This window comes from Bombus bifarius, unplaced genomic scaffold (assembly GCF_011952205.1).
Source record: "Bombus bifarius isolate JDL3187 unplaced genomic scaffold, Bbif_JDL3187 scf7180000007978, whole genome shotgun sequence".
NCBI classification, from domain to species: domain Eukaryota; kingdom Metazoa; phylum Arthropoda; class Insecta; order Hymenoptera; family Apidae; genus Bombus; species Bombus bifarius.
The window spans coordinates 221,710-248,287 of record NW_022884363.1 but is presented as its reverse complement, the minus strand read 5'-3'; the positions used below and the strand labels follow the sequence as shown (position 1 = coordinate 248,287).

The window sequence follows — 26,578 nt, the reverse complement described above, 5'->3', positions numbered from 1 at the left end:
GACAAGAAACGTTTCTCTCTTTCTTTCCGCAGCCAGCCGTTTCTGTTTCTCTCGCGGAATACCTGTCATCGCCACGCTTGTAATTTAAATTCTCTTTCGCGAAATTCATTTTTTCCCTTTGCCCCGCCGGATTCTAATTACGCGACGATGCCCTGAGAAGCGTATCCGCGGAAAGACATCTGTTACCCCCGAGTTTCTTTAATATCCGATTATATCGTTCCCGGATGGAAAGCTCCGAGAGGAAGAAACAATTACACGTACACGCACGCGTATCTTTTCTTCACCGCAATGAGGCTGGTTACAAAAGGGAGGGAACTCGATAAACTGGATGCTCGTCAACGAATACGATATTCGTAATTAAAATAACTCGTTCGCTCGTTCTCGCTCGTTATAGTCTTGCCAAGCTTCGCGAGCTTCTTATTCCCCTTCGTGGAACCACGTAGTCGCGACTCTGCCGCGTTTCACCGGAACGTGTAATCACGCGCTGGCGCGCACGCGTGAAACGATCGGGCAAATTTTCTTCGCTCCGGCCTCAAGGTAAAGCGCAAAAATTTTCTCGTCTCGCTCGCGGTTTGCCACACATGTGTGAATGTGCTCCGGGGTAGCTTCCCACGCGGCACCTGCGGAGACGAAAGCTCCGCTTATCGTGGAAAAAATCTAAGAATCTACGAAAAACGCAGTGGGAGACGCGCGTGTTCGTGTTTGCCCGTCCTTTTTTCAACTGGTGTGTGCCTTTTATGTGTATATATCCGTGTTTGTATATTATGCTCGTTTCTGACTGTATACAAGAATTATTCTAGTGGATAGTACGCGTGTGCGTGCAACGAAGATCAGGTCCAAGTTTATAAGGGTTCCTGGAAGGGCGGCGACCTCCCTTGGGCCTCTTTCATCTGGACCGCGTCCTTCTCACTGTATCCCCCTTTGCCCCTTCTATCTCCTATTTTCTCTCTCTTTCCGTCCTTCCAAACGTACCCTCTCTTTTTCTCCTCCCCGTTTTTTCTCTACTCCTCTTCCCTCGTTCGTCGAGTTTCTTTTCTCACCTTTCCAGCTGAAATCCCATATCTAGCTAGCAGGCAGAGAGATACGCTCTTGTAAGTGGTCCGAATCGGACGAATTCACTTGATTCCGCGGTCTAAGCCTCCCCCGTACGTTATCGTTTTCGCGCGCGAACGATACGCGCGTTGTGTTCGTTGGTATCGATCGTTTCGATTCTGTTTGTTTTCTTTTTTTTTCTTTGAGCATACGTATATGAACTAAGCAACTATTCCTATATTTCTTTGAATAATTGTCTTATTTTCTAGTAAGAATATCACAAAACTCGTTTTAATCTCCCGATCTTTCGTTAAAGTTTATGCAAAAATTTGAAATATCACAGCTCCGAACATAGTCGTGGTATTTTGATTGCACGGGAATATAGGTGAAAATGCGAAATGAATGAAACAAATCACGGGTCCTTCGGTTTAGAGCGTAAAAGTTGATCGGCTAGGAGCTACTGTCGAACATGGCTCGTCTATTCGTTGGACGCGGCTGTCAGTTGGAGCCTTAACGAGATTAATTAACACGCCGAACCGTAGCGGCGCGACCTGCGAGGCGTCCGACTCGAAACCGGTACAGAAGCGCGAATCCCGCCTTCGCTTCGTACAAAATAATCGAGTTTCACGAGACACCAGGCAGAGAGAAAGAGAGAGATAGAGAAAGAGTAGAAAAAGAGAAGAAAGAGGAACGTGTGCTCTCTATGGCTTTCCGGCCTCGGGCCCCCGCGTTTCATTTGCTCGTGTCAGTCTCAAATTTCCACGTTCGACGCGTACCTACCTGGTACTTGTGCCCATCTCCTCGTTTACGTCGTTCCGTACCTGTGCCCGGTTCTCCGATTCTTTTCGGCTTCTACCTGTGCAACCGTCCACAGGACGCTCGTGAAGGGATGCAAAATCGTTAATGTACGGCTCGAATGAAGGATAATCTCCTGGAATAACTTCATCGTGCTCTCGAGTAGCCGAGTATTTTATAAAAATGTAATAGAATGAACTTGCTTTTTCAATATTCCGCTCTTTTTGTGGGTCTAATATTTTTTCACACGAGAAGAGTTTGATGATTTCTATTCGAAATTAATACTTCCATACTGTCCTAGGCTTTTAAAAAATTAAGAAAATTGAGAAAAATTTTCAATAGGAATACAAAATGTACTGAACGACAGTTCGATCTTGTCCATGAAGGTTTAATGTTTTAGTATCTTGGAAACGTTTTATAAGGCGAACGACGCTGATCCTTTGCCATAGGAAATTTGGAAATAAACAAAATTGGCAGTAATTTATGACTTATTAATCGCATCGACCTATTTTTAATCGCAGCCTGTTCAACGCAATTACGCGGTTCATCGACCAAATAAATTATAGTATACGCTGGAATATATATGTGTACGGTTCGTTTATCGTTAGGACAACGATTGACCTTTTGCGGTTGAATCGCGCTGTCCAACCAGATATTGGTGATATCAAACGCTGGGATCCAACTGTGCCCGCAAGGCATATCGAAATTTAGGCTAGCGTTCTCTATAAATTTCACTGCGTCCTGTAACTGAAACGCGTATCGACAGATAGGATACTATAGGTATTTATGTCATCACACTTTGTCTTTTTTAATATTTTGTCCTGCGCGATTAAAAAGATCGCTTTATCAACTGTTGGTCGCACAACTATCGATATGTTGTATAATTTATAGTATGCTATATGTAGTACACTGCAACCGAGTAACCCGTTACTTTGCGCTTCGACATATTACGCTTCGTACTTAGGTACGTAACTACGATAAAATTGAAATTTAGAGAAAAAGATTGCAAATGGTAAATAAAAATTGGACAGTGCATCTATCGTGCATTTCGAGCGTCGTGCATCGCGTCTAAATTATTATCGCGAAATCGAAATATCAAGCTTCGAGTTACAAATTTAAATTCAAAGTACGAAGCTAATACTCTTATGGTAGCTGTATCTCGTAATAGCTTATAATTGCACTCAATAATAATCGTTCTCTCTGATTTCAGGTAAGTCCAGTTAAGCTCTATCCACGCTGCACGCGATTTCACCATTTCCGGTAAGTGTTCTTACCGACCGCTTCATTTGCAAACGCTTTTACCACCTAACTAGCAAAGAAAAACTAGAGAAAAAACGAAAAAAGCAGAGCGAAAAAAAAAGAAAAAAACGTAAAAAAAGGAACCAACACTGGTCGGTAGAAAAGCGGTATGCGCGGTGCGCGCGCCTGTGACGCAAAGCGTGACACATTCTTTCCCTCTCTTTTCCTCCTGGCAGCGTATACACGCCGGTGTCGTGGTTTCACGATTTCTTCGACATTCTTTGGCAGAGTAGTCGCGTATGTAGATCAGCGTCTCGGGTCAGTCGGGCCGTTGCGGTCTTTCTCTCTCGGTGTCGCGACGTTCGCCGGACAAGGAAGCGATGCGAATACACGGATCTCTTTCTCGGGAGAAGCCTACGACGCAGTTGCTCCCGCGGTAGGTACGCGCAACTGCGTCGTCGTTCGAATAAGGATCGTAGGAAGAAGAAGGGGGAGGGAGAGAGTGCGAGCGTCGCGAGAGCGCGTTTTCAAGAACGACAGAGATAGAGAAAGGGAAAGAGATTAGTGTGCGCGCGTATGTGTGTATGTGTGCGTGTTGCTTGGAGAGAAAGAAAGAGGTCGAGAGAAAGATAGGGCGAACTGTGTGCGGAGAAGGCGATGTGGATTGAACGGGGAGAAGGAGAGAGAGAGAGAGAGTGAGAGAGAATGAGAGAGAGAGAGAGAGAGAACGAGAGAAAAAGAGAGGAGTGTACGCTGTGAAGTTACGGGCCGGTCACGTGGTCCCACGTTCGTCTCGCGTACCTTCTTAGTGTGGCCCTGCTTCGGACACGCGCGCGTACCTACGTGTGTACGTACGTAGATGGTGCGTGGATGTGTTGGCGTTTGGAGGGGGCGGGAGAGCCCGAAGGGAGGGGTGGTATGCGGGAAACGTTTTCCTCGGTTCCCACGGCGCGACGCCTCCCCCTTTGCTCCTCGCTTCTCGCCCTTCTGTTGCCCTCTGTCGGGCATACAGGCGCGCGTGCGGCCTCGTACACCTAATACCCCAGCGTGCTCACACATATACCCGTTCCAGCGAGGATCACGAGTGTACATACACTGTACACGCGCTATCCCACCACCGAAAAACTGTAGCTGTCGCGGGGGGGTGGGGAGGGCAGCGACGCCACTGGACCGCCTGAGATGCTGCGAGACTCGACAGCGCGCGATCTCTGGCCGCCCGTACCCATCCGAAGACGAAGAGGGCGGCGTGCTTCTTTCTAAGCGTGTGTGCGTGCGTTGCGTAGCGAACGTTAGGACCTACGAGTGGGTGTACGTCGCGACGTGCGTGCGTGTACGTTGCGTCGTCGAACCGCTGATTGCCAGGGGAAAGGGAGAAAAACGACGCTTCCTCTGTTCTCTTTTTGCAGAGACGCGCGACACCGGGATTTTGGAATCTGTCAAAGGGGCGGTGTGTGTTCGATCGAACAGAAGGAAAAAGGTAGTCTCGATACTGCGATGGATTTTTTTTTGTGAATTTCAGCGTCGTTCGATGCACCGTGGTTGTTCGTGGTGTCGCGAGTCGATTTAGCGTCCGATGCAGCCTTCGTGGTTTTCGCTTAAATCGCGTCCAACATCCGTTAATTGACTTCGTCCGAAACGGAACGCACGAAACTCTGCTAAGATGGGTAGAAACGTTGATCCGAGAATTCGCCGGCAGATCGTATTTTTTCCCCTCGTAACGGGCTCCAATTTCAGAGGAATGCGCTCGCTCGCGAGACCTTCCGAGATAAGACAGAAGGAAGAAACTCTGGCCGAGAGACTTGACTTTCGCACACCGGTCGCGGCATACCAATGGATCGTCCGATTTGCATCCTACCGATGCAACAATTGCCAAATTACAAGCGTTTCTGTTTGGGAAGAAAGTCGCGATTCTCGGTGATACGTTGACCCTTCGGACGTTCTGTCAACGCGATCGCGAGCGTGCGAGTCAGGTCGTAGTTAGTGGATGGCCACGTGGTTCGAATACCGGGGCTGCAGTCCCTGCGATTGCTTCGCCGGTCGGTATTCGAGATTCGTACTCGAGCGCGTCCAGTGTGCCCACGATGATTCCAAGTCAGGCATTTCCCTCCCTGTTTCGTTCGTTCCTCCTCCTCTCGCGGCCCTTGGCCTCCGCGCTGCCTCTTGAAACCGCTGCCACATCGCATTGACGACATTCTCTCACGTGCCGGCCACTCGTGTCGCGTCCGTCGTTCCTGGTAACAAGAGAGGAAAGATCAGGGAAGAAGGCGGGAAAAATTCCACCGCGTGCTCCTTCTGTGTTTCCAGCTAGTTGAACGAAAATAATTCGCCACGTAAACCGAGAGTAAACCGGGTGAAACTAGAAGGACGTGTTTCGAAATTTTCAAACGTTAGCTAGCTACGTAGAGATACATGCAAACCTTTGTTACGATTTACCCATCGAATAGTCCTAGCACGATAACGAACAACGTAACCGATCTATCGGTCGATCGAAGAGCGTGTGCCAAGGGACGGTGATCCCTCAAGTTCCACGAACGGAGCACCTTTCCGGACGTTCCACGCGGGACGTGGAACTCCGCGATGGAATTTCGAGGAACCTCGGAACGAGAAAAGGAGGAGAGAGAAGGATAGAAGTGCGGTAGGTGGTGGGACGGTGGTTGTCGTTTGGTTCCTGGTGTTCTTACTGCATAGCCGGGTGCTCGGGTACCTACCTACTCACTCCCTCGTACCAAAAGGGCAGCACACCTTGGCTGGCCATTGGCTCTCCTCCGTCCTCTTCTCTCGTCCGAGAGAGAACGTCACGATCTCTCTGTCTTTCCCATCGTCGAGGTTCTCCTGTGTTCCACATAAATACACAAATACCCTGGCATAGCCGACTGGCGCGTATATACCGGGACCACGGCCGCATTCCACGACCCCCGCCCTTTCCCTCTCACCTCTGCCTCCGCCTTCCCTCTTTTTCCCTCTCCCACCTTCGTCTCTCTACCCTTGTGTGCCGTCACCACTACTACCACCGACAGCAACAGCAGCATCACTAACATCACTAGCACCACCATTGCCGCCACCACCACCGTTACCACCACCATCATCACCACCACCTCCTCCACCACCACCACCACCACCACCACCACCACCACCACTACCACCGTAACCACCACCAGCGTTGATCGTCACTATCGCGCCACCAGGGCCCATCTTTGGGGCCCTTTACCTCTCCCGGGACCGAGAAAGAGTCTCTCCCACCTTTCAACCGCGTGCACTGCCTCCTCTCCTCGTGCTCCTCACCCTCTGCGCGCTACCTTCTCGCCCTTTTCACTCGCTCGGCCGTTCGCTTGGTCGCTCGGTTGGACGCGAGCGCGGCGCCACCGAATGCCTTCGTAGTTGCTTCTCTTTTCGCCCGACTCCTCGCCCTTACCGAGGGCTCTCCCTTCTCTATACACCTTCGTTCTTCTTCGTCCTCTTCGTCTTCTTCTTACGATTCTTCGCCTCACCCTGTTATTCGTCTTCTTTCCTCTCCCGCGTGTATGTGACGAGACACACACGTAAGAAGTCGCTACAGGTTTCTGTGTGGCATACACCGACCTGTAGGAATATTTTGTTTACCTCGCTCACCTAGTCCTTTGAATTCTGCGCCGGCAACGTTCTTCTTCCTCCTCCTTGGTTTCTTCCAGCCTCTTCCTCTTAATTCCGTGACGTTCTTCTATGGACGAACCAAGGACTCTCCGCTATGCATAAAGCTATTCCTTGAATCGAAGCTGATTCGACCGTCAGCCGTTTTCATCGCTTCACCCGTTTTCGTCCTCTCGTACACTCCTCGAATTCTATTCTTTTTCACTCTACGCGTGTCTTATGATTTTACATACCTGTGTATATTCTTGGACAGTGTACCGATTAGAGGAACGTTTCCTGTCTACTCTGTTTGCTACGGGATCACGGGCCCCGAAAGATGCTTGGTTAAACACCGATACTCGGAGAAATTGAAACGGAATTAGTCAGATCAGTTACCTAACGCTCTCCGCTGCGAGTAGAAATTCCGCTGGTGGCGAACGTGAAGTCTGTGTTTATTCAAACCAGCGGTTCCCATGCTGAACGATGCCGCCGAGGCGTAAGGAAGAACAAAACTTTGACAAAAGCGAAGTTCCTGGGATGAGTTGACTACAATTTTAATTGGTCTACCGACCGAATTTTCGCACTCTAGTCGCCTAACCGTGTCAATGAGAAGAAGTAAAGGAACGCGTCTTAGCGAAAAATACCTCGCTGAAAACGATCGAATGTCCGTTTTCCGTGTCATTCTTTGATTTTTATACTCGTCCGTTTTAACTAACCGTTTTAACGGTAAAGAACCAAGTATCGGTCAATTATCCTTCATCGTTTAAAACATTCTCTTCAGGAAACTTTAGGTTCGCTCGATCAAGCAGTGTCTCGGAATTTTCGGCGTCGTTCACAAAAAGAACGTCCAAAAATCACCGCAAGTTTGTCGTCTTTTGAAATGGTGCCCCTAGCAGCAGGGAAGCAATCAACGGTGCACCTTTCGTACGATTAACGGCAAAGGCATCCGCTGCTTTATCGCAGTTCCTTCGACACTTTTATCTGCGTTCTCACGCTCAGATTTTTCGAGGGTAAAGAAAAGAAGAAAAGAAAAAAAAAGAAAGGAGAGGAAAGGAAAAAAACACGCGTTCGACCCTCTCGCGCGTCGTTGACCGTGGCCTGTATCGGTACGAAACGAAAAGGAACGAAGGGGGCGATCGGTGTTGGAACACCGACTCCACGCATACATCGACAGTGGGCCGCTGGCAAACGGAGTCCGTTTTCGTAAAAGCATGCACTTATTCCCAGCATCTCGAGAGGTTCTCTCTTCCCGGGCTGGGCAACAACAGAGAAAGGGAAAAGGGAAAGAGAAGGATATACGAGCAGAGGCTCCCGAATGAGATATATAGCACTGAGCAACAAATGAGGTCCTTCCGAGAATCGGGCCACCGACACAGTGCCCGAAACGCACGAGGGGGTGAGAACCACCCCGGTCGGTTCTTTTCTACGCGATGGCTACGAACGATCTCGCCGTTTGTTTCTTGTCGTCCCTGGCTTCTTTTTTCTTTGCTTCCTTTATCTCTGTTCCAGGTTTCGGTAACCTGCCTCGGAATTATCTCATTTTCGTTTTCCCTCCTTGCCTGTAAATAGTCTTGTCTTCGAGATCTTTGACGTGTTCTTATCTCTATTTTATTTTTTTGTTTCTAAAATTTTCCACGTACAATAGAGGGAAAAGGAGAGAGAGAATATTATCGAATATTGAAATTTCAAAATTATCGAGTATCTCTCTTTCTTTGTACGGTAAGGAGCGAAGAATCGCTCGCTGTCTCGTGTCGATCAAGTAGAGTTAAAAATGGCACCTGTTGCCTGGACCAAAAATTCCCAACAGGAACAACGAGACGTGTAGGCTGTTTCGTTCGACGAAGGTTCGTCGACATCGCTGGGGAAACCTGCGTCGATGCTTCAACTTGCATCCCCCTCTGGCCTGGTGTAAGAGGGGGCGAAAGGGGAATGGTAAAGGCGGTGAACCGCCTGGCGCCATAGCGAGCGCACCACCCCCTCGGCCCTCTTCCTCTCTCTTCTTCGGGGTCCCCTGGACCACCACGAGTCACGTGACCGTCTGCATTCTGTGTTTTCTGTGAATGACTGGGCCCACGGACCAATCGCAGCCTTGCCGATAGAGGCAAGCCTTAGGCGCGGAGGCGCGACAAGAAGAAGCGGAAAGCGGAGCGCGAGAAGGAGGGAAAGAGGGCAGAGCGCCGCTCCGAAACGTGGGGGCGCGCGAGCGCGCGGTTTCTTGGCTTTTGCAGGTCCAAACTGGGCTTGGAATTTCTTCCGAGGATACCTCGAAACGTTCCACTTCTACCTCGTGCTCGCTGTCTGCTTCCTTTCGCGCCATCCTGTCCTCTCGCGAGACTCACTTACCTACGCGCAATCCAATCTGCGATCGCGTGACCCACGAACCGCAAGAACTCTGCATTCGCCGGTACACACCTTCAGAGTGCACTAATCGTTCAATTTATGTTTCGCTGCATACGTTACGATATCAACGAATAAAATTTACGAACAACCTTCTTTTTCCCGCCGTTTGTTAGGGACTTTCTGTATTTATGAAAAACCTATACCTAGTTTAATGGATGCGAGAGTTGTAAATCCGTTTTGGAGCGTAACGCGGACCTTGATAGAAAGGCTCCTGAAACGACGCAGGAGAAGAAACATGGGAGGATTTTTTCGGAAAGCAGATACATCGACAGCGTGGAATAGGAGCGCCGCGTGACCTGTGCCGGTTCTCGGAAAGGCGGATGCTCCTTTCGAAAATGTAAATGCAGGCGCCGAGTCGACCACGCTCGTCCGTGTGTCTTTTGTACGAGTATTCTCTCCGCCACCAAAAACCAGAAGAAAGAAGCAAAAAAAAAAAAAGAAAGAAATAGGCATACACAGAAAATCAGAGAGCCGCGATCTTTCCTCGTTTCTCCTCGTTTCCTTTATTTCTCTCGAGACCAGAAGTTTAACGAGTGGCGACTCGAATCGACCGGTGGAAAAGGAGCGAAGCGAGGGATAAAAAAGGGGGGAAAATGGACAGCTTCTAAATCGGCGAGTTTAGTAGCCGTGCGTCAAATTTACGCCGCAATTTGCGCCTCGAACAATTTAGCCGGGACGATGAAGCGCGTCCCGACGAAATTTTTCTCGGGCCACGCCGCTGCGCTCGCGCGCGATGCCATTAATTCCCGACCATAAATTCCCCTGTTTCTCTCCCGTGGAACGTGCGAGAGACACGTTCGAGAGAGCAGTGAGAGAGAGAGAGAGAGACGAACAGCCGTTGAGAAACACGGAGACGGCTTTACCTTCCTGCCTAGGATTATCTTAAATATTATGACTACCCTCTTACCCTGGTGCGGCACACAAGCAGCACGAACGGAACGACGCGTGGGAATTTTACCGGTACTACGGATCGGAGAGTTTTACCCTTGAAAATGGATCTCCATCTTCCCTTCGCCAACGATGTCAAAGGAATCGAACGATCCATTGCGCACAAGTTTCGGCAGATGGACGAATATCGGTATTTTTACAATAGAAGATCTACGATAGCTGATCGATGTTGTAAATATTCCAAGTATTGGTAGTGACCCGCCTAATGACAAAGTATCGATATCGCTTTATGTTGAAGTAATTACCTGTAGGAGAACTCTACGTCTTTTTGTTTTGTATACCCGTGACCCGGACATCGTCGTTACGAAGAAAATAGGATTTAGTGAAGTCAAAAAAAGAAAAGGAGAGGTTCTTATTACTGTATCCTTGAATATGAATATAATTTTGGGTTATAAGGTTTACAAACAAAAGTGCTATAAATAGGTTCTTATTGCTGTTTGTTGTAACTTTCAGCTAGAGTTACACACCAAGGTTAATTCTTTATATAATATAATAATATTTATATAATATATAATATAATAACAGTGTTATAGTGGATTAGCATACATTACACCTGTAATTTATAATTATACTTACTTCAATGTATATTTCTATTTGACAAATTGATCCACGCGTTCCTCTATCGGATAAACTCAACACTGTACCAGTGTGAAGTTATTTAACTTGAAATACGTAGGAAGAAGATCAGGAATACATTTGGCTGAATTTTTGTTATCTCGATGTCGGTTTATGACCAAAACGGAATATTTTAATATAAAAGAGCCAGTAGTAAAAAAGGTCCGATGTAAATAGTATTTTCATACCGTGGCAAGCGATATTTTTGAAGTTACGTAGTTTCGAAGCTGGAAAAGTCAAATAAAGAGACAAGTTCGTCGCGTTCTTCGCATTTTTCTTCGTCCTCGTATCCTTTCAAGCTTCAAATTATTTGACGTTATATCGTCCGAATTCAGATAATTCGACCAATCTGTATGAATCTTCGGCTACCATCGTTTGTCATATCTAGCAATATAATTCACCTTATCGCATAGCAAGTGTAAGAAGCTGTTCGAAGGAAATGAGAAAGAAAGGTCACGAATCTATGGCTTTCGAATTCTTCGAACTGTGGAACACGATCCATCCTCTGTTTCCTAAGAAAGTAAAACCACTCTGCCTGGCCAAGTACATATTTCTTTCTCTGTTTTTTCTATCTTTGACTTTTCCACGATACGCGAAGAAAGATTTAAACAGTGGGTAAAAATTTCTTCTGAAAACGTGTCTGGTGTTTCTCCCTCGAATGCAGCGAAAGATAGGCAAGGAGGAAACGGCAAAGAACGCTGGAGAAACGAGAAAAGGGCCTTCGGGAGGAAAAGGGACGGGCGTACTCGAGGGGCCCATCGATTCCAGGAACCTTGGGGTAGGTCTTTTCGGGAAAAAATGTGTTGTGCTATAAAGCACGCACCGGGTCCTGGGAAAAAGAAAAAAGACATCGTGGGACATTTTTCCAGCACGTAACTTTCTATATGTGTGTGTGTGTTCTATTGGCTAGCCGAAAGACAGGAAAAGAAAGAAAAGAGAGAGCCGATAATACGATGTTGGACGAATGAATGGCCAAAGGGGGCAGGAATAAGAAGGGTACGGAGAAAGTCGTCGAAATGGAACGAAGCCTCTCGGAAATTTATGTTGAAGTCCGCGTTTCTCGGAAACTCATTGTCGATTCCTCATATGTATGCGGACGATTCGTCTCGTTCTCGTCGTGGCGGCCGGTTTTCGACGATCGCGTACGCCGGTATGCCTCCGCTACGTGAGAAAAACTCGAATACGAAACAATTTATTCATCCGCGTGAGAGTTACCGTCTGCCGGTGGAGAACGCCAAGATTTCTCACGAAACCGAGCCGCGAGCTCGTGTTCTCGCGTTATCAGCTTCTATCGAGATCCGCGATACGTATCTCGCACACTCTGTGGATGGACGGATATCCACAGGAAACAGCGGAACGAAACGAGAGAATTTCATCGATTGAATAGTCTTTGATCCTTGTTCCGACTGTCTCGGACGTGTAGGTCGATCGAAAGTTTATAGACACCGCGAAATTAGGCGCCTGTGGGCTCTAGACATCTCTAATACACGAACGAGTTGCTTACAATTTTAACGAAATGATAACGAAGCGATACATATTTATTCCAAGGTATCGATGAGTGAGAATAGATTGGAGGAATGCCGATGTAGGCTAACAATGTACGAAGTTGACTGCGCGTGAAAGAGATGCGGTTGAGATACGCGGGAGTTCGGAGTTGGTCTTATTGTTAGATGAGCGCATTTACCATCGTTCGTCGTAGTATTGTTTAAAAAACTATTCCTTACTTACTACAATTAATAATTTCCCACATTAATCGCAATTATCCTTCCAAGAACGGAGCTGGCGACCGCTACTCGTCAAACGCCGGTGCATGGCGGGTTGCCCGAAGTCAGGCGCTAAAACCAAGCGCTTACAGACATCCTCTCCGTTCCGAAATGAAACGAGATCGAACATACGTTCGTTGAATAAAAACGATTTCTGTCTTCGTTATCTACTATTCCGCTCGATTTATCGATCGATGAATTCTAAAGCAACGTTTTATTCGTCAAGCAACGAGCAACATTCGAAAAATCATGGACCAGAGATTTGTCCTAAGACTGTGAGCGTAACCTCGAGCTGGCAGAAGCTCGACCACCTACTCGTACAGTTGTCACAAGACCACCTCGTTAGCGATATACGCGAAGGTCGGTCATAAAAAAGTGAGAAACCCGAGAGGCAACGGTGTTCGTGCTCGTTGTTCGATCGAAGGAGGACTAGCGCGATGGACTCGGTCTCGTCGATTCTCGGAAGGTCCCCCAACGAAATTCGAAGGTGCCGCGCTACGACCTCGGGCAAATGGAGATTTCGTGTGTCTTGACCTTCGTCAAGGGAGGAGCCGGCAGCTACGGCAGCTAGAGAGCGAGAAAAATAACGAAGAGGAGGATAGCGCAGTATGCGAAGAGAGACGCAGAACACAGGGTCGAAAGCTCGTTGCGAAAAGGAAAAAGGTATCGGTCGTCGCGTCGCGGCGCTCCTACGCCGGCCGGCGTCTAACCTTCGGCGAACGCGCAATCTCCTTCGAAGAAAACAGTATCGATTAAGAGAGCCTTCGTCCTTCTCTCTCTCTCTCTCTCTCTCTCTCTCTCTCTCTCTCTCGCGAGTCGTCCCAACATCGAAGGAGGAAGGATAGAGGACAGACACGAGCAAAGAGAGGAGAGCCTGGCAAACAGGGAGAAAGAACTTTCTTGCTTTCACTGCGCACAGACCAAACGAATTCCTGGGGATCCGCGAGACCTTTGAGATTCCGGGCACGAGAGGGCTACGGAATCAAATATTTCTCCGTTTGGATTTCATCCGATAGAGAGATAAATCTTCGTCGTTGGTTATATTAGGAATGTAAAAGGAAACGAACGAGAAGACGAACGCACGATGAACTCTCTCGAACGAGCAACCTCTTCCTTTTTTATCTTTTTGGGTTAAAATCGCGGTTACCTACGCTTTCATAAGTCCCTGTTTCGACCTGTACGAGGTGTGTCGTAGTCGTGGTAGCGATCAGCTAACGTCCAGAACGCAACATCCGCAGCTACGTTCCGCGTGTAAGCTTCTTCCGTTTCTTCTTCTTCTTCTTCGTCTTCTCTCGTTTTGCTTTAAAAACATGATTACCTTTTCTTCTACAAGTCTCTGTTTCGACCTGTACACCAATTTATCGTTTCGTAGCGGTGATGACGGTACGTCCACGGGAATGCAACGGACATGGCCATCTCTCGCGGCGGTAATCATCGTCGTTAGTGATCCGCGACGCGTGGCCGCCGCGCCCGTGCGAATGCCAGAGAAAATTTGGCCGCGAGCCTGTGCATGGCCCGCGGAGTGTTAACGCAGCGCGCGCGAAGGGTATCTCTCTCTCTCTCTCTCTCTCGGTGATGGTGGTGTGCGGTGAGAGAGCAGTTGCCCGGGGTTGAGACGAAAAGACAGAGGAGAGAGTGAAATAAAAAAAGGGGGGAGGGGAAGAAGGAGTTGGGGGACGCAGAGGGCGAGAGGGAGAGAAACGACGAGGCCGATTGGAAGGTGAAGATAAAGGGCTACGAAGCGGCGGCACGACCAAAGAGTAGAAGCCGTAAGAGGTTCTGTGCTGCTTCTTCGACGAGGAGAGAGAAAAAGGAGAGCCACACCGTGCATGGAAAAATAAAATGAAAAGAAACGAGAGACAAAGAGAGAAGAAGGGAATATGAAGTGAAGAGACGGTGGAACGAAGAGGAGATGCTGGCTGAAACGCGATGGAGGGAGAGAAAACGAAACACGAAGAGAGATCGAACGAAGTCTGGCCCTGTTGGTATCTTGGCCAGGATCGCCGAGCTTCGGGGCCTTATTGTGTTGTATCGCCTCGGGGGCCCCGAAGGTGAAACACGGGGCTTCGTTCCGTCGAATCTACCCCTAGTTATACACCATGTTATGATACGCTTCTAACGACCGTGAGATGCCGATGATGAGAGGCGGTTTTACGCTCTCTGGCCCCTCTCTCCTTTTATCTCTAAAATACGACGGGGCCTTGTGGCCCCGATGATCCTGTCACGACAACGGCGTCGTCGACTTCACGATTTTCATCGGGTAACACACAAAGAGGGGAGGCCATCCGCCTCCGTTCCTTCCTTCCTTTCTTCTTCCCTTGCTTTCTACCCTGCTTCCTTCCTCTCTTCGTCTATTCGTTCGTTTCGTAAATTCCTATCTTAACAATTTTTCACATCGTCGTTTTATTACGCCCAATTATAACTCGAGTTCCGAAAACGAATCGTGCGCTTTCCTTAGTTCAGACACACTGTGGTCTTTTCGCTAAATTGCGTCGTAGATTTCATCCACACCGGTCCACGTCGAATATCCCGTACATTGACAAGGTAAACGGGTTCCTTTGCCCTCGACTAATACCTCGTCCGTGATAATTGACGATCGGACGGTTCTGCGTCGTGGCAGCGGCATATGTAGCGGTACGCTTGTTTATCCTCGACGGAAAAAGAAGGGAACGAAAAAAAATGACGAGGAGGGGAAAATAAGAGGAAGAAGAAAGGCGGCTTGGAAGAGTAAAAGCACCTGAGTGTCCAGGCAGGCGACGCCTAGTCTGCCTCGGGTAACCTCGACACGTATATTAACATATTAGACCAGCAATGACCAGTCGGCTAACGATCTCTCCGACGAGTTCGTACGAGTCACGCGGAATCTACTCGACCGTGAATCCCAATCTCTTCGTTTGAACTCGCAAGACTAATAACCTCGGAACTCGTGTTCACCCTCGCCGGATGAAACCTGGCTCATTTTCGTCGCTGGCATCGAACGTTTTTATTTTACGGTAGTACGACGCTTGATTTGAATGAAATGTTAGTTTGCTACTCGATTAAGCGAACTCGTAGAAACGAACGCCGAAAGGAAACGAATCCCTCGCTTATCTGGACGTTGACTTCCATTACGATACACGGCTGAAGTGTCGTAAGTAGCAAAACGGATCGGCAAACCTTTAATTTCTACGAACTCCAATTACGTACGAAGGTCACAGGCGAGGAACACGATAAATTACATCGTCCATCTTTTACGAAATTTTACATTGAAAATATTTGGTCCTTTGATGTTGAAATTAAACGCGTATCTTCGTCGGCTTCTTGAACATTTAGCGATAAACGATACATTATTCGTTTTTGCTGTTGTATGTAAACGCGAAATGCTTGCGCGAATGAAAACCGAGTCGAATCTCCGTATTCCAAGAATTCAACGATAAAAGGAAGGAAATATCTAAATTCACGCGGCATGTTCGAGACGTATCTAATCGTATTTGAATCGACGACTGAGACAATTTTCCGCGAAACAGCGATAGCGTTTGTAGAAGCGAACTGTGCCATCGAACGATCATCCGAGGAATAGGGATAAGCGGTACCGTAGGTCCGGCTCGGCGCAGGCCGCGGGGTTGCTGCACATTCCAGAGACCCCAGGTAGCATTAAAGGAATGCAGATAGGATGAATGAGGTGGTCCATGCCACTGCCGACGGATGCATAGGAGTGAATCCTCTCTGCCCCCCTTCTTTCTTCTTCCTTCGTTCCCCCTTCTTGTCGAGCAGTTCGAGAGAAGGACGGAAGAGACGAGCGAGAGATGAGAATAAAAGGGAGACACAGTACCGAACGGATCGGTGAGCGCGCAACAGAGAAACAACGAACGAAGGGAGAGACGAAGGGAGAGAAGAAGGAATGGGAAACCGAGGCGCATTCCACGTTACCGCGATAATTAACGGCTATATTCCAACCCTATCCCACGGGACGATCCTCGCGAAGCAGGAACGAGAGTGGGGAATGCAAAGAGAGGGGAGGAACAGAGAGAAAGAGCGAGCATTTGAATAAAAGGCGCGAGTACATGAGTTTCCTTTAATCAAGGGGATTCTTCCGCGGTAGCCTGGAGAAACTGCGCGTCCAGAGAATTCCTTTCCCGAGCTCTTGCCCGGCACAAGAATGCACCGGGATAAGTTCTTTCACCCTCTTTTCCACGAGCACGCTCGAAACGCGCGTGGCCCGCTACGTTGTCCAAATTCCACGGATCCTAGTTAGCCCGCGTTCTTCCTACTCTTTTCCTTCCTTTCTACCTGCTTTCTCTTTCACTTTCTTTCTTCTCTGTCTGTCTGCAAGGGAGGGAGGATTCTTAGTGAAGAGTTGCTCGTTGCCAATGTTTTACGTTAGACAGAGCAAGTAAGATGCTTGTTCGTCGATGTTAGAAAAATAAGGAGGTCCGTGTACAATATAGAAAAAGTGCTCCGAGGTTACTCGTGACGACGAAAAATCGTAGATATGAATGGCGAGGGCTATCGTCCAGCCGATACTGGGTCACCGACTGATAATCACGGTCGTTAACTTAACAGAAGGAAAGAGAGGGAAGATACACGCAGAGAGAAGTGGAAAATAAAGCAAGCAACGATGTACACGTATGTAATATCGGTAACACGCGGGATCGTCTAACGAGTTTCTGTTTAACTCACCGTATACCGTAACTCTTTCTCTACGGTGATGGGAAAAAAAATTAACGCGATCCTGATAACGAAACGTCGCGATCGGGAGAAGGGATCGTAAAACGATTATGTAACGATCGATCGGTACGTGACGTAATACTCGGCAGGAAGGCAGAGTTCGAGCTCGATATCGCCAGGGTGAATAATCTGTGACACGTGTGTCGACCGTGGTTTCATGGAAACACTCTTCTCTCCTCTTAGAGGAACGCGCCACTTTCATTGCCACGTTTTTCCGTGGCCGCGCCTATGCGTATAATATCGACACGCCGAGACTTTCCGATAACCGATCGCGTCTGCTATACGATACATACAGAAACATTCCTCGGTTCGTTGGGTGCTCTTCTCTCTTCTCTATTTTTTTCCTTTTTTTTTTTCTTTTTTCTTTCTTTTTCTTTCACGTCACACTGGTGCCACAGAGTAGAGAGTAGCGTGGTGTGTCGTTTCTTTACCAATCTCTCGCTTTTTTCCACGTTTTCACTCTTCCGTTTCGATTTCGTTCTTTTTCTACGTTTCGTGGCAAGTCTCTCGTATCTACGCGCTTCTTTTCCTCCGGCGATAAGCGCGAGGGAGGAGAGGAGCAGGGTACACATGGAAGAAAGAGCAGCGAAGAGAGGAAGCGCGGCGGCGCAGAGAGGGAACGGGTGACGCGCATTCTGCTTCCTCGGTCGATGTTTCGAAATACTCGGGCTTTCATTCATGAGCACGCCACGACGGAAACGAGTCACTCTCCGTCTCTCTCAGCCCCCGGCTGTGTAACCGAGACACGAGTCGTCGGTCTCTCTCCTGCTCGATTCAACGGAGTGATCAATGGTCGTTATCGCGGCGGATAATTTTCTAGGGCCGATAAAGAGGCGCCAGCATTTTTCACGATCGACAGCAAAGCAAACGTAGCCGCACGCGTGCTGCTCGTGTTACAAAGTGTCGTCGTCTCCTGCAGCGATGGTTCTCGCGTTTCCTCGGCATTGTGCGTATCAAGAAGAGCGAGCGATTGCGGTCGCGTGTAAATTAGGGAAACGATAGCGCTGCCGCTCGTCTCGTATCGCGGTTAGAAACGATTCTACGATACGAGAACAGAGAGAGAGAGACTGTTATCTCTGGTGGAAATTTATGTATGCGTACGTCGCGCGTATTCCGGAATTCGGTAATCGGTTTTTCGGGGTTAAACCGGACGGTGCACGAGGTCAGGAATATTCGCGACCTCTATGACGCTTCCAAAATGACCAATCGAACGATTGTTCGGGGAAGATAAACGGTCCAGCCGAAATTCCGATCGATATTGGCGCGTTACGCGTACTTTATGAACGAAAGCTAAATATTTCTCGGAGACCGTCGTCGTCGTCGTCGTCGTCGTGTCCAGCGATCGTTCCGTTTCAAATGGTCGCTGGAGGTCGATAGGTCGCGCTGCCTCGTCACGAAATACAATCGCTGGGACGGATCGCATCGATCCACTCCCTTTCTCAGACCGTACCGCCGCTCTTTTCTTCTATTTTTTTCTCTTTTCCCACAGTCGACTTTCCTTTTCCCTCGCGCTACAAACCTCGTCCACGATCGTCGTTTAGATCGATCGCTCGAACATCGAATTCCAGGCCCGCGCCGCCTGTGGGACGACCTAGAAAACACGACGCCGCCAGGCCTACCGCAGGGTCCCCTCGTGGAAAATTTTTCATTAAGCCTTTCTCTCCTATACCTGGCGCCTGCGCCTAATCCGAATACCTTTACCCTACCCTTCTTGCCTCGTTTTACCCACCATTCGTCTCTCGCCCTCTCCCTCTCCTCTCTCTCTCTCTCTATCCTTCTCCCTCTCCCTTTCTTTCACAGTTCCACGCCGTCATCCTTTTCTCTTTCTCGTTCTTCTCGTTCCTACGTCTATGAATGGGATTCTTTCGAGCCGCGTTTTACCAACACGCACACAATCTCGCGTGTCACGCGCGCGCTGCCTCTCTCTCTCTCTCTCTCTCTTTGGTGCGTACACTTACAATCAGAAATACGTATACTCGTACAGAGTCACGCACACAGACTTCTACAGAGTGTAAGTACGTGTACACCGCGACACAAAACGTAGTCACTCCCTGCTTCTGGCTGCTCGACTACTCTCCTCTCCTCCTGCCCCTGCTCGCGGCTTCACGACCGAGTAACGCGTTTTCTGTTGATCGTACGTATGCCGACGACGAGCACCTTCACGCATTCCAACCTACTACCATGACGAAATTCAAGACGAGTCGTCGGCCCGATAGCTCCGTTTCTCGGTCTCTGTGTGTCGACCACAGAGCAAACTTAGCACCCAGAAGACGGTTAGCAAGAGGGGGACCCGTTTTTCCGAGTTCCAGCGACCGACGTTGATTCAAGAAATTCTTAAGTGGTCCCATTTAAGACCACCACGACGCGGACCTACATAAATATAGTAGCGCTGGTAGCTGGCATTTCGAAAAATGGGGCGGATTGGAAAGACCGTTTCATGGACACGATTTTTCCTCTGTGCAACATCTGCGCACCAATATTAGGTTGTCAAAAAGTATCTTTCTTTTACAGACACGCCTTTTACAACGACGCATCTTTATACAAACATGAAACGTAATCTGTCGAACGTTGTGATCCTTATCTTGATAGAACAAAATGGATCATACGTAATTCGATAAAATAATATAAAACGGAAAATGTGCATCCATTATTTCCTTATAAAACGAAAGAAACTTTTTCGGACGACCTAATACTTTTGGTTACGCGCACCCAGGATCTCGCAAAGATTTCCTATCGGTGTTGGATGTTTGTCATTAACCAAATATACTCGTAAGAATAATTTCTACGAATGTAGTCACTACATGTGTTAATTACTCGTAAACTATTTGCTATACGAAAGAATATGTGAAAGAAAAGTTGTACGATATCAACGGAGGTTTCAGTACGCTAACTGGTTTTCATAAAAACACAAATTATTACCGTTATCACTGTAATTTAGTATAATTTAGCTACAAGACTCATCCTGTATATTCCGATCGTTCTTTGAAACATCCACTGTAATCACGTGCTTACGACGTATTCTGACGATTCTGGAATTTTTCAGATTCTGAATTTTCTTCGTCTTTTATCCTTGTTGGCCGTCGTAACGGCGCAACGAAATAGTTTCGCCGAAAGATTTTATTCTGTTCGCGGAAGCAAAGCGAAAACGTTGGAGGTCTGTCTATTATGTGATAGGTTTATCACCGCTGGACCACTTCCGCATCCGGTGACATGGTTTGAACTGACGCAAATTTCCCAGCGATACGCGGCCAACTCTGGAATGTCCCCTTATCGATCATACGCGTGTCGTTCGCGGATCCTACATAATCACGTGGCCTGAACCGCTGCACGTATTCTCGGATTCCCCGCTGGCAAATTAATCGTAGGCGCATAGTTTGTTTTTCTGTGGAATTGACCGATCGATCGGTGGTCGGAAATGGTATTTCCTCGTCGCCGTTACGACCATCGAGAAACTTTTCTCTCTCTCTCTCTCTCTCTCTCTCACACACACACACACACACTCGATAGGGAACGACGACGACATATTCCGTTGTCCCTTCTTAAATAGCGACATGGCTAACGGTGCTTCGAGCGTGGTGCGCCAAGCGTGAGAATGAAACGTCGCAGCGCTAGCGATAAGCCTGTCCTACGTATTGATAAAGGAACTCGAGGCAACCAAGAAAACGTCGCGACTTTCCAACGATCTTCGAAAACTCAACAGGCGTCGATTCATCGTTCGTACGAAAGTATTACGAAAAAATGTGCGAATACTTGTAGACACATTTTACGAGCACAATATTTATACTGTACGAAACGTTTTAGAATCTCATTAGGATTATCGTGAGATTCGACTATCGCGATTATATTGGTCGAGTTTGAAACAAGTTTGAAGACACGCAGAGAAATTGCAAGATATTCGGTATAAGTATATCTTTCAGTTATTCCTTGTATTAATAAACCTGAAATATACGTTCGCAATAAATATCTCGTAGCTTCTGTACAGATTTTCAGACTCGTTCCAATTCTGATCAGTATAATGGTGACTGTTGTGTCTCGTTATAGAGCTAATGATATTTCGAGATATTTTACCAACGCACGCAACGCGAACATAAATGATTTCTATTGCGTAAGCGTTCAAATATATAATATTTCCAAGTAATAGGAAATTTAATACGCTTGTACTTAATCAATTAACATGCAAATACCATAATAAACGCAATAGCGTTACCCTATACGCGATAATTTTTATAACCGCCGTATATCTCGATCGGTTAACACGTTGCGTATAGATTCGTCAGATATCTTTTCTAGCTTAGTCATTTGTTTTTCTCGTCGTACGTCGATGCGTGATTCCGATAATCGAGTATATTCGGAATTGAAATAGCGAGACTGCCGAGCAACGATAAACGAGCAGTTATTTTCAAATATCATCGCTTCCAGCGAAATTTCATTTCGCAATTACAGTTAAGGTACATGCTCCTAAAGTATTTCTTGCATTACGATTTCTTATCGATCGAAAGATTCAACAGCGTTCCGCCATTGGTACGCTCGCCTGCTTTCGGTGTCGCTCGTGGTTGATTAACGCTTACTTCTGCGCCAAGTAACATCGCATAGAATAGGTTTTCTATGTTATTTCTTACTTTTTTTCACCACGCCCGCTGATAAAAAACACCGCTAATCGCTGGAATTACACATTTTTTCACGAGGAACGTCTTTATCTTGAGTAATCATGTTTGTTCCAACACATTTATCTAGCCAAGTGATTTTGACGAAACACGAGCGAACAAAAATGCAACGGTTGTTTGTATAGTTGAAGAGGCGCGATGCATGTACGAGTGACAGCAAAAATCAAAGTGCAAGGTTTTCCGGAAAAATACGTAATGCAAGCTGTTGTCCATATGTTTTATCAAAAATCGATAAAACCTACACAAACTAGTACGGAACTAGAAAATTTCGGCAAAGAACTATGAATTTTCTCGCCTGTTCTAACATTTTCGTTCGAATATTTTGTGCAAATGATTTCAAGGTGGTGTCGGTTTCGATCGTCTGGCAACGCGTCTAAGAGGTTGATTATTTTATCGCAAGCTGGTTGCACCGAAGAAAACGCGTTCGAAGGGACACGTTGCGAGCATAGAAAAATGGAAGACGGTGGCGGGCGTATGGAAGGTGCGTAGGGATGCGGCAATTACGGAACAGAAATAAAAGGAACGAGGGTAGAAAGGTGGAACGAGCCGAGCCTTCACTAGGGCGTACTGTGTCCCCGGTGTCGCGCCATTCACGGGTAATCGTACGTCATGGAAATAGCAGCCTGTCGAAATTGTTCTTTCCGCATAACGACGCGTCGAAGGTACAAGAAAATCATACGTTTCGGATGAACGACCGTGTCGCGTGGGTGGAACAGCGTAATTTCGCGGCGTTTACGTACCCTATAAACCCCGGCCGACCCCTAACGTTTCAACGATCCTCTTGTTCTTGCGAATTTCCGTCTTTTTTCCCTCCCACCAGGTCGGTTAATACTCTCGTTGCACGCGGTTAATTATCGCGAATTCGTCGCAGCTCCGGTTCACGACTTTACGCGTGCACGCCGTTACGTATTTTTAGCTTTTCCTCCGACTACTCGAAGTTTCGAATATGATCGTTGATATTCACACAGCCGCGTGGTCTTAATTAACATCCGTACGTGGAAAATTTATATTCTACGACCGATTTTCCAAGCATCGCTCGATAATATTATGAAACGAAGAGGGAAGAGTAACGACAGAAGATAATAGTTGGGAACTTAAGACCTTAAGGTTAGAAAACAAATCCAAACATTTTCCATACAAATTCCATACCTCGATCGTCGCTAGTCGTATTATATATAGCGTCTGTGTGTAGTACAAATACATAGGACGTATTAACGTAGCGAAAAGACGTTGGAACGATAGCGCTATTAGCGTCGTTGTCGCTCACCATTATCCAAGCGTATAATAAAGGAATATAGCCCTGTGTGTAAAGATCATGGTCCGAACAGCAAGTTCGAACGACGTATACTATATACGCTTTACGTTCACATTTTATCGAATCCATCATCATTCGCAACACGTTGCTCCATCGCGAACGGTTAATACCGTTATTGTATCGCGAAGGTCCTCGTCTTTCCCTACGGTGGTACGGTCCCACGGTGTTGGTTTTTCTGGTGAAAAAGAATTAGGCGGGAAATTCGGGAGGTCTCGATTCCTGGAAGTTGGAAGGCGCTGGAACCAGAATGAAGAAGGGACGAGAAAAGAGCAACAGAGAGGGGAGGGGGGGGGGTGAAAGGGAGGATAGGGGAAAGACAGAGAAAGATCGATGGGTGTGAGAGAGTGGCGGGTGTGATATCCCTCCCGGGCGCTACAGCGGGTGTTACCACAGGGTGAAGGGGTGCGCGAGGGATAAAAGAGCAGAACGAGAGAAAGAGAGACGAATGGAGAGGAGAGGGCAAAGGCAGGCAGGGGCTGAGGGTTCTATAGGAATTATATGATGGGAAGGGAAGCAATTATTGGGATGATGGATGGCCCCGGGGCGCCGCTGTAGTGCTTCTCTCTAACCAAAGATCTTTCTATCCCTCCTCTCCGCCGCCTTCTCTTCGTCCTTCGTTTCGTCTCTCTTCCACAACCGCATCTTCCGTTCGTGTCCCTTCGTCTTTTTCTCTCTCCCTTATCGCCTACCATCGGCACTTACCGTCTTCCTTTCTCATTACCCTCCTACCACGAGCCCTCTCGAGCAGCCGATTCGCCCGAATCGACTCAATTTTCGCGAACATCCGATCGCGCCACGCATGCAACACCCTTTACGCGCACCAGCCTTTAGCCACCGAGCAACTCGCGGATTCGGCAAACTAACTTTGTACTCGAGAGGAATCGATCGGTTCAACGCTGTTCAAATTATCGGAGGGCAGCGTGTTTCTCTAAATATTCCTATCCGCTTCGACGAAGATATCTGTATTTCGATAACTGCGAATACAAGGTTTCATGACCATTCATTTTCGTGAATTTCGATACTTGTCACACGGTTACGCGATCGAATTTCAGAATAGAAGCTCTTCGTTTCTAAAAATCATCTTTCACTTAAAGACATCGGCTCTCCGGCAGAAATTCCATTGGAGTTATCGTACGCGAGACGCCGATATCGCAGGGACCGCTCCATCGAGAAGCTCGCTCCTCCCAAAACCGCCCTGCTAAATGTTGATTTCGTTGCCGCCAATGCCCCAAGTCTGCCGCTTAATTCGATTTACCTAGCGAGGGGGCAGCCAAACGAAATTGCGTGGTAAAGGGCGTCTTCGTCTCGACGTAAGAGCCGAGGGGTTGCTAGCCGCGACATTCGAACGCAACCACGCACGCACGCACGCCCTTCCGAATTCGACAGCCACGCATGCGTACGCGTTCGCGTGTACAGCGACGCGCGGCGGTGTGGGTGCGTCACTTAGGACGGCCCTTAAATGGTCGCTACGACGAAGGGAAGCCGGATGATGGACGAAAGCATCGCAGACTCGCCTCCTATTGAATTAATTTCTAATCATCTTCTCTGCTACGTCCTGCGATGGAGTGTCTTCACCGAACTTCTATGCTTCCATTTCTCCCAACCACCCACCCCCATTTCCGATCTACCATCTTTTAAAAGCATTTTCACGCTATATCTAACTCTGAGAATATTTAGTAACACGGACATAATGTATTTTTCGTAAGAAGACAGTACCCAAAACGACAGAAGATTTCGATCGATAGCTAAATGAAAACTAAGATGCAAGACCGGTGTGTTCGCAGATTTTTTCTCAGGATTTCTCGTGCTTCCATTTTTCCCAACCACCTGTCGATCTATCAGAATTTCAAAAATATTTGTAATCGGAGAAAACACGCTTCATCCAAACACAGTCGTATCGATACTTGGAACAAGTAGCCCAAAACCTCGCGACGATCTAACAGAAGAAACGAAATTTTCTTAAGTATCGTGAAATTACAGCCAGCAAATTATACTCGCAACGTACCAAAAGTTCAATCCTCGTCGAATAAACGACGTCGCCGACGATTCTTCGTTCCCAACGATTCTCGCGAACGTTTTATTATCCTTCGTTGTCTGTGATCGCTGGTCGGTGTCCCGGAGAAAAATACGTTCCCGTTTCAGCGGGACGTAATATGCGGCCGGTTTGGCGGTGCTCGCGCGCCACTGTCGAAGGTGAGAAAGTGAAAGAATCCGAAAAGGAAAAAAGAAGAGCGCGAGCCCGAAGGTGGAGAAAGAGGCGTAGACTGGCAAATGCCGCGAACGTATGAAAACAAATTACGAGGCGGCGTCTGTTTGTTGTGCTCCGAGAACACGTCCAGGAGAAAGAGAGACAAAGAGAGAGAAAGCCACGGTGGCTGGACGAGGACAGATGAAGGACCATGGTGCGTTTCTCCTTCTCTCGCTCCGGTTCTTCGATCCTCGTCTGCAACGGTGCATACGTAAGAGTAGGTAGAGAGACCGTAGACGGATTCTCGAAGGTGCATTCCATTCTCCCACTTTGACTTCCTTCGTGTTCTCTTCTTCGTCGTTGTAGTGGTCCTCCTCTTCTTCTTCTTCTTCTTGTGCATCTCCTAACCTCGCGGGATGCGTAAACTCGATCGTACTCTGGTTGTGGCCCGAAGTCGTTCCATCTTCTTCGGACCTTCTCTCCTTTCCCTTAGATCGCAAATGATTCCTCTTTTTCGTGCCGTTTCCGTGAGACCATATTGTAAAAACGTTGCCGCTTCTTTGCGCGCGGCAACCTCTTTGACACGGTAATGGCAATTAAGGCTGCCATTAAGTATTACGATGGCCAGGAATGCGTTAAGATAGCGCGAAATAGCGAAGTAGACATTTTAAGGAAATTCTTGCGGCTTCTAGTGCTCGATCACACTCGCACGAATCGTAGTCCTTCGTCGAATCGAAGCTATCGCGGCAACCAGACAGCTTTGACGTTCAAATTACGTATCTGGCAGAAGAGAAAGAATGGTACCATATTGAAGATTGCAAGAGTTTATTATCATCGTAGCTATACATTGTTTCTAGTGAGCTTGAGAGAATGATTTTCTTTCGGTCAATTCTGACTTGGTCGTGTCGATTTATTCAAATTGTTGCTTCTCGATCGTAGAAACTGTCGTCTCGTACGGTATTGAGAGTCGAAACGATTCGTGCGAGTGGAAGACCTCTACGAACGTGATAGATGCGAGAGAGGAGGGAAAAGAGGGTGGAATGTTAGAGAAGAGCGCAGGTAGAGAGACGTCCGATGGTGTTGAGACGATATGATAAAGTGGTGGCGCTAACCTCTCGAGCAAACACACCGCTATCGGCACTCTGTCCCGCGTATCGTTCTACCTAGGGTTCATGTCGTCTGTCGTTACCTTCCACGCTTGTTATTATTGCCGTCCCGGCCGATTGACCGATAAACGAATTACACGATATTAACGAGGAAAGACATTTCCATCCGCGCCAGCGTAGATAGCAAACCACTTGTTAAC

At 47.6% G+C, this 26,578-nt stretch overlaps 1 protein-coding gene and 1 long non-coding RNA gene across 3 annotated transcripts in view; both read left to right on the top strand.

The window, feature by feature from the left end:
* Window positions 1–3,175, top strand: part of LOC117204506 — a 35,588-nt gene extending 32,413 nt beyond the window's left edge. The window contains exon 3 of the long non-coding RNA XR_004487102.1: window positions 3,038–3,175. This is a non-coding gene — a long non-coding RNA (uncharacterized LOC117204506). The remainder of the gene's footprint in view (window positions 1–3,037) is intronic.
* LOC117204500 (serine/threonine-protein phosphatase 4 regulatory subunit 1-like) overlaps window positions 1–26,578 on the top strand; it is a 147,213-nt gene that overhangs the window by 62,929 nt on the left and 57,706 nt on the right. The gene's annotated exons all lie outside the window — the stretch shown is intronic.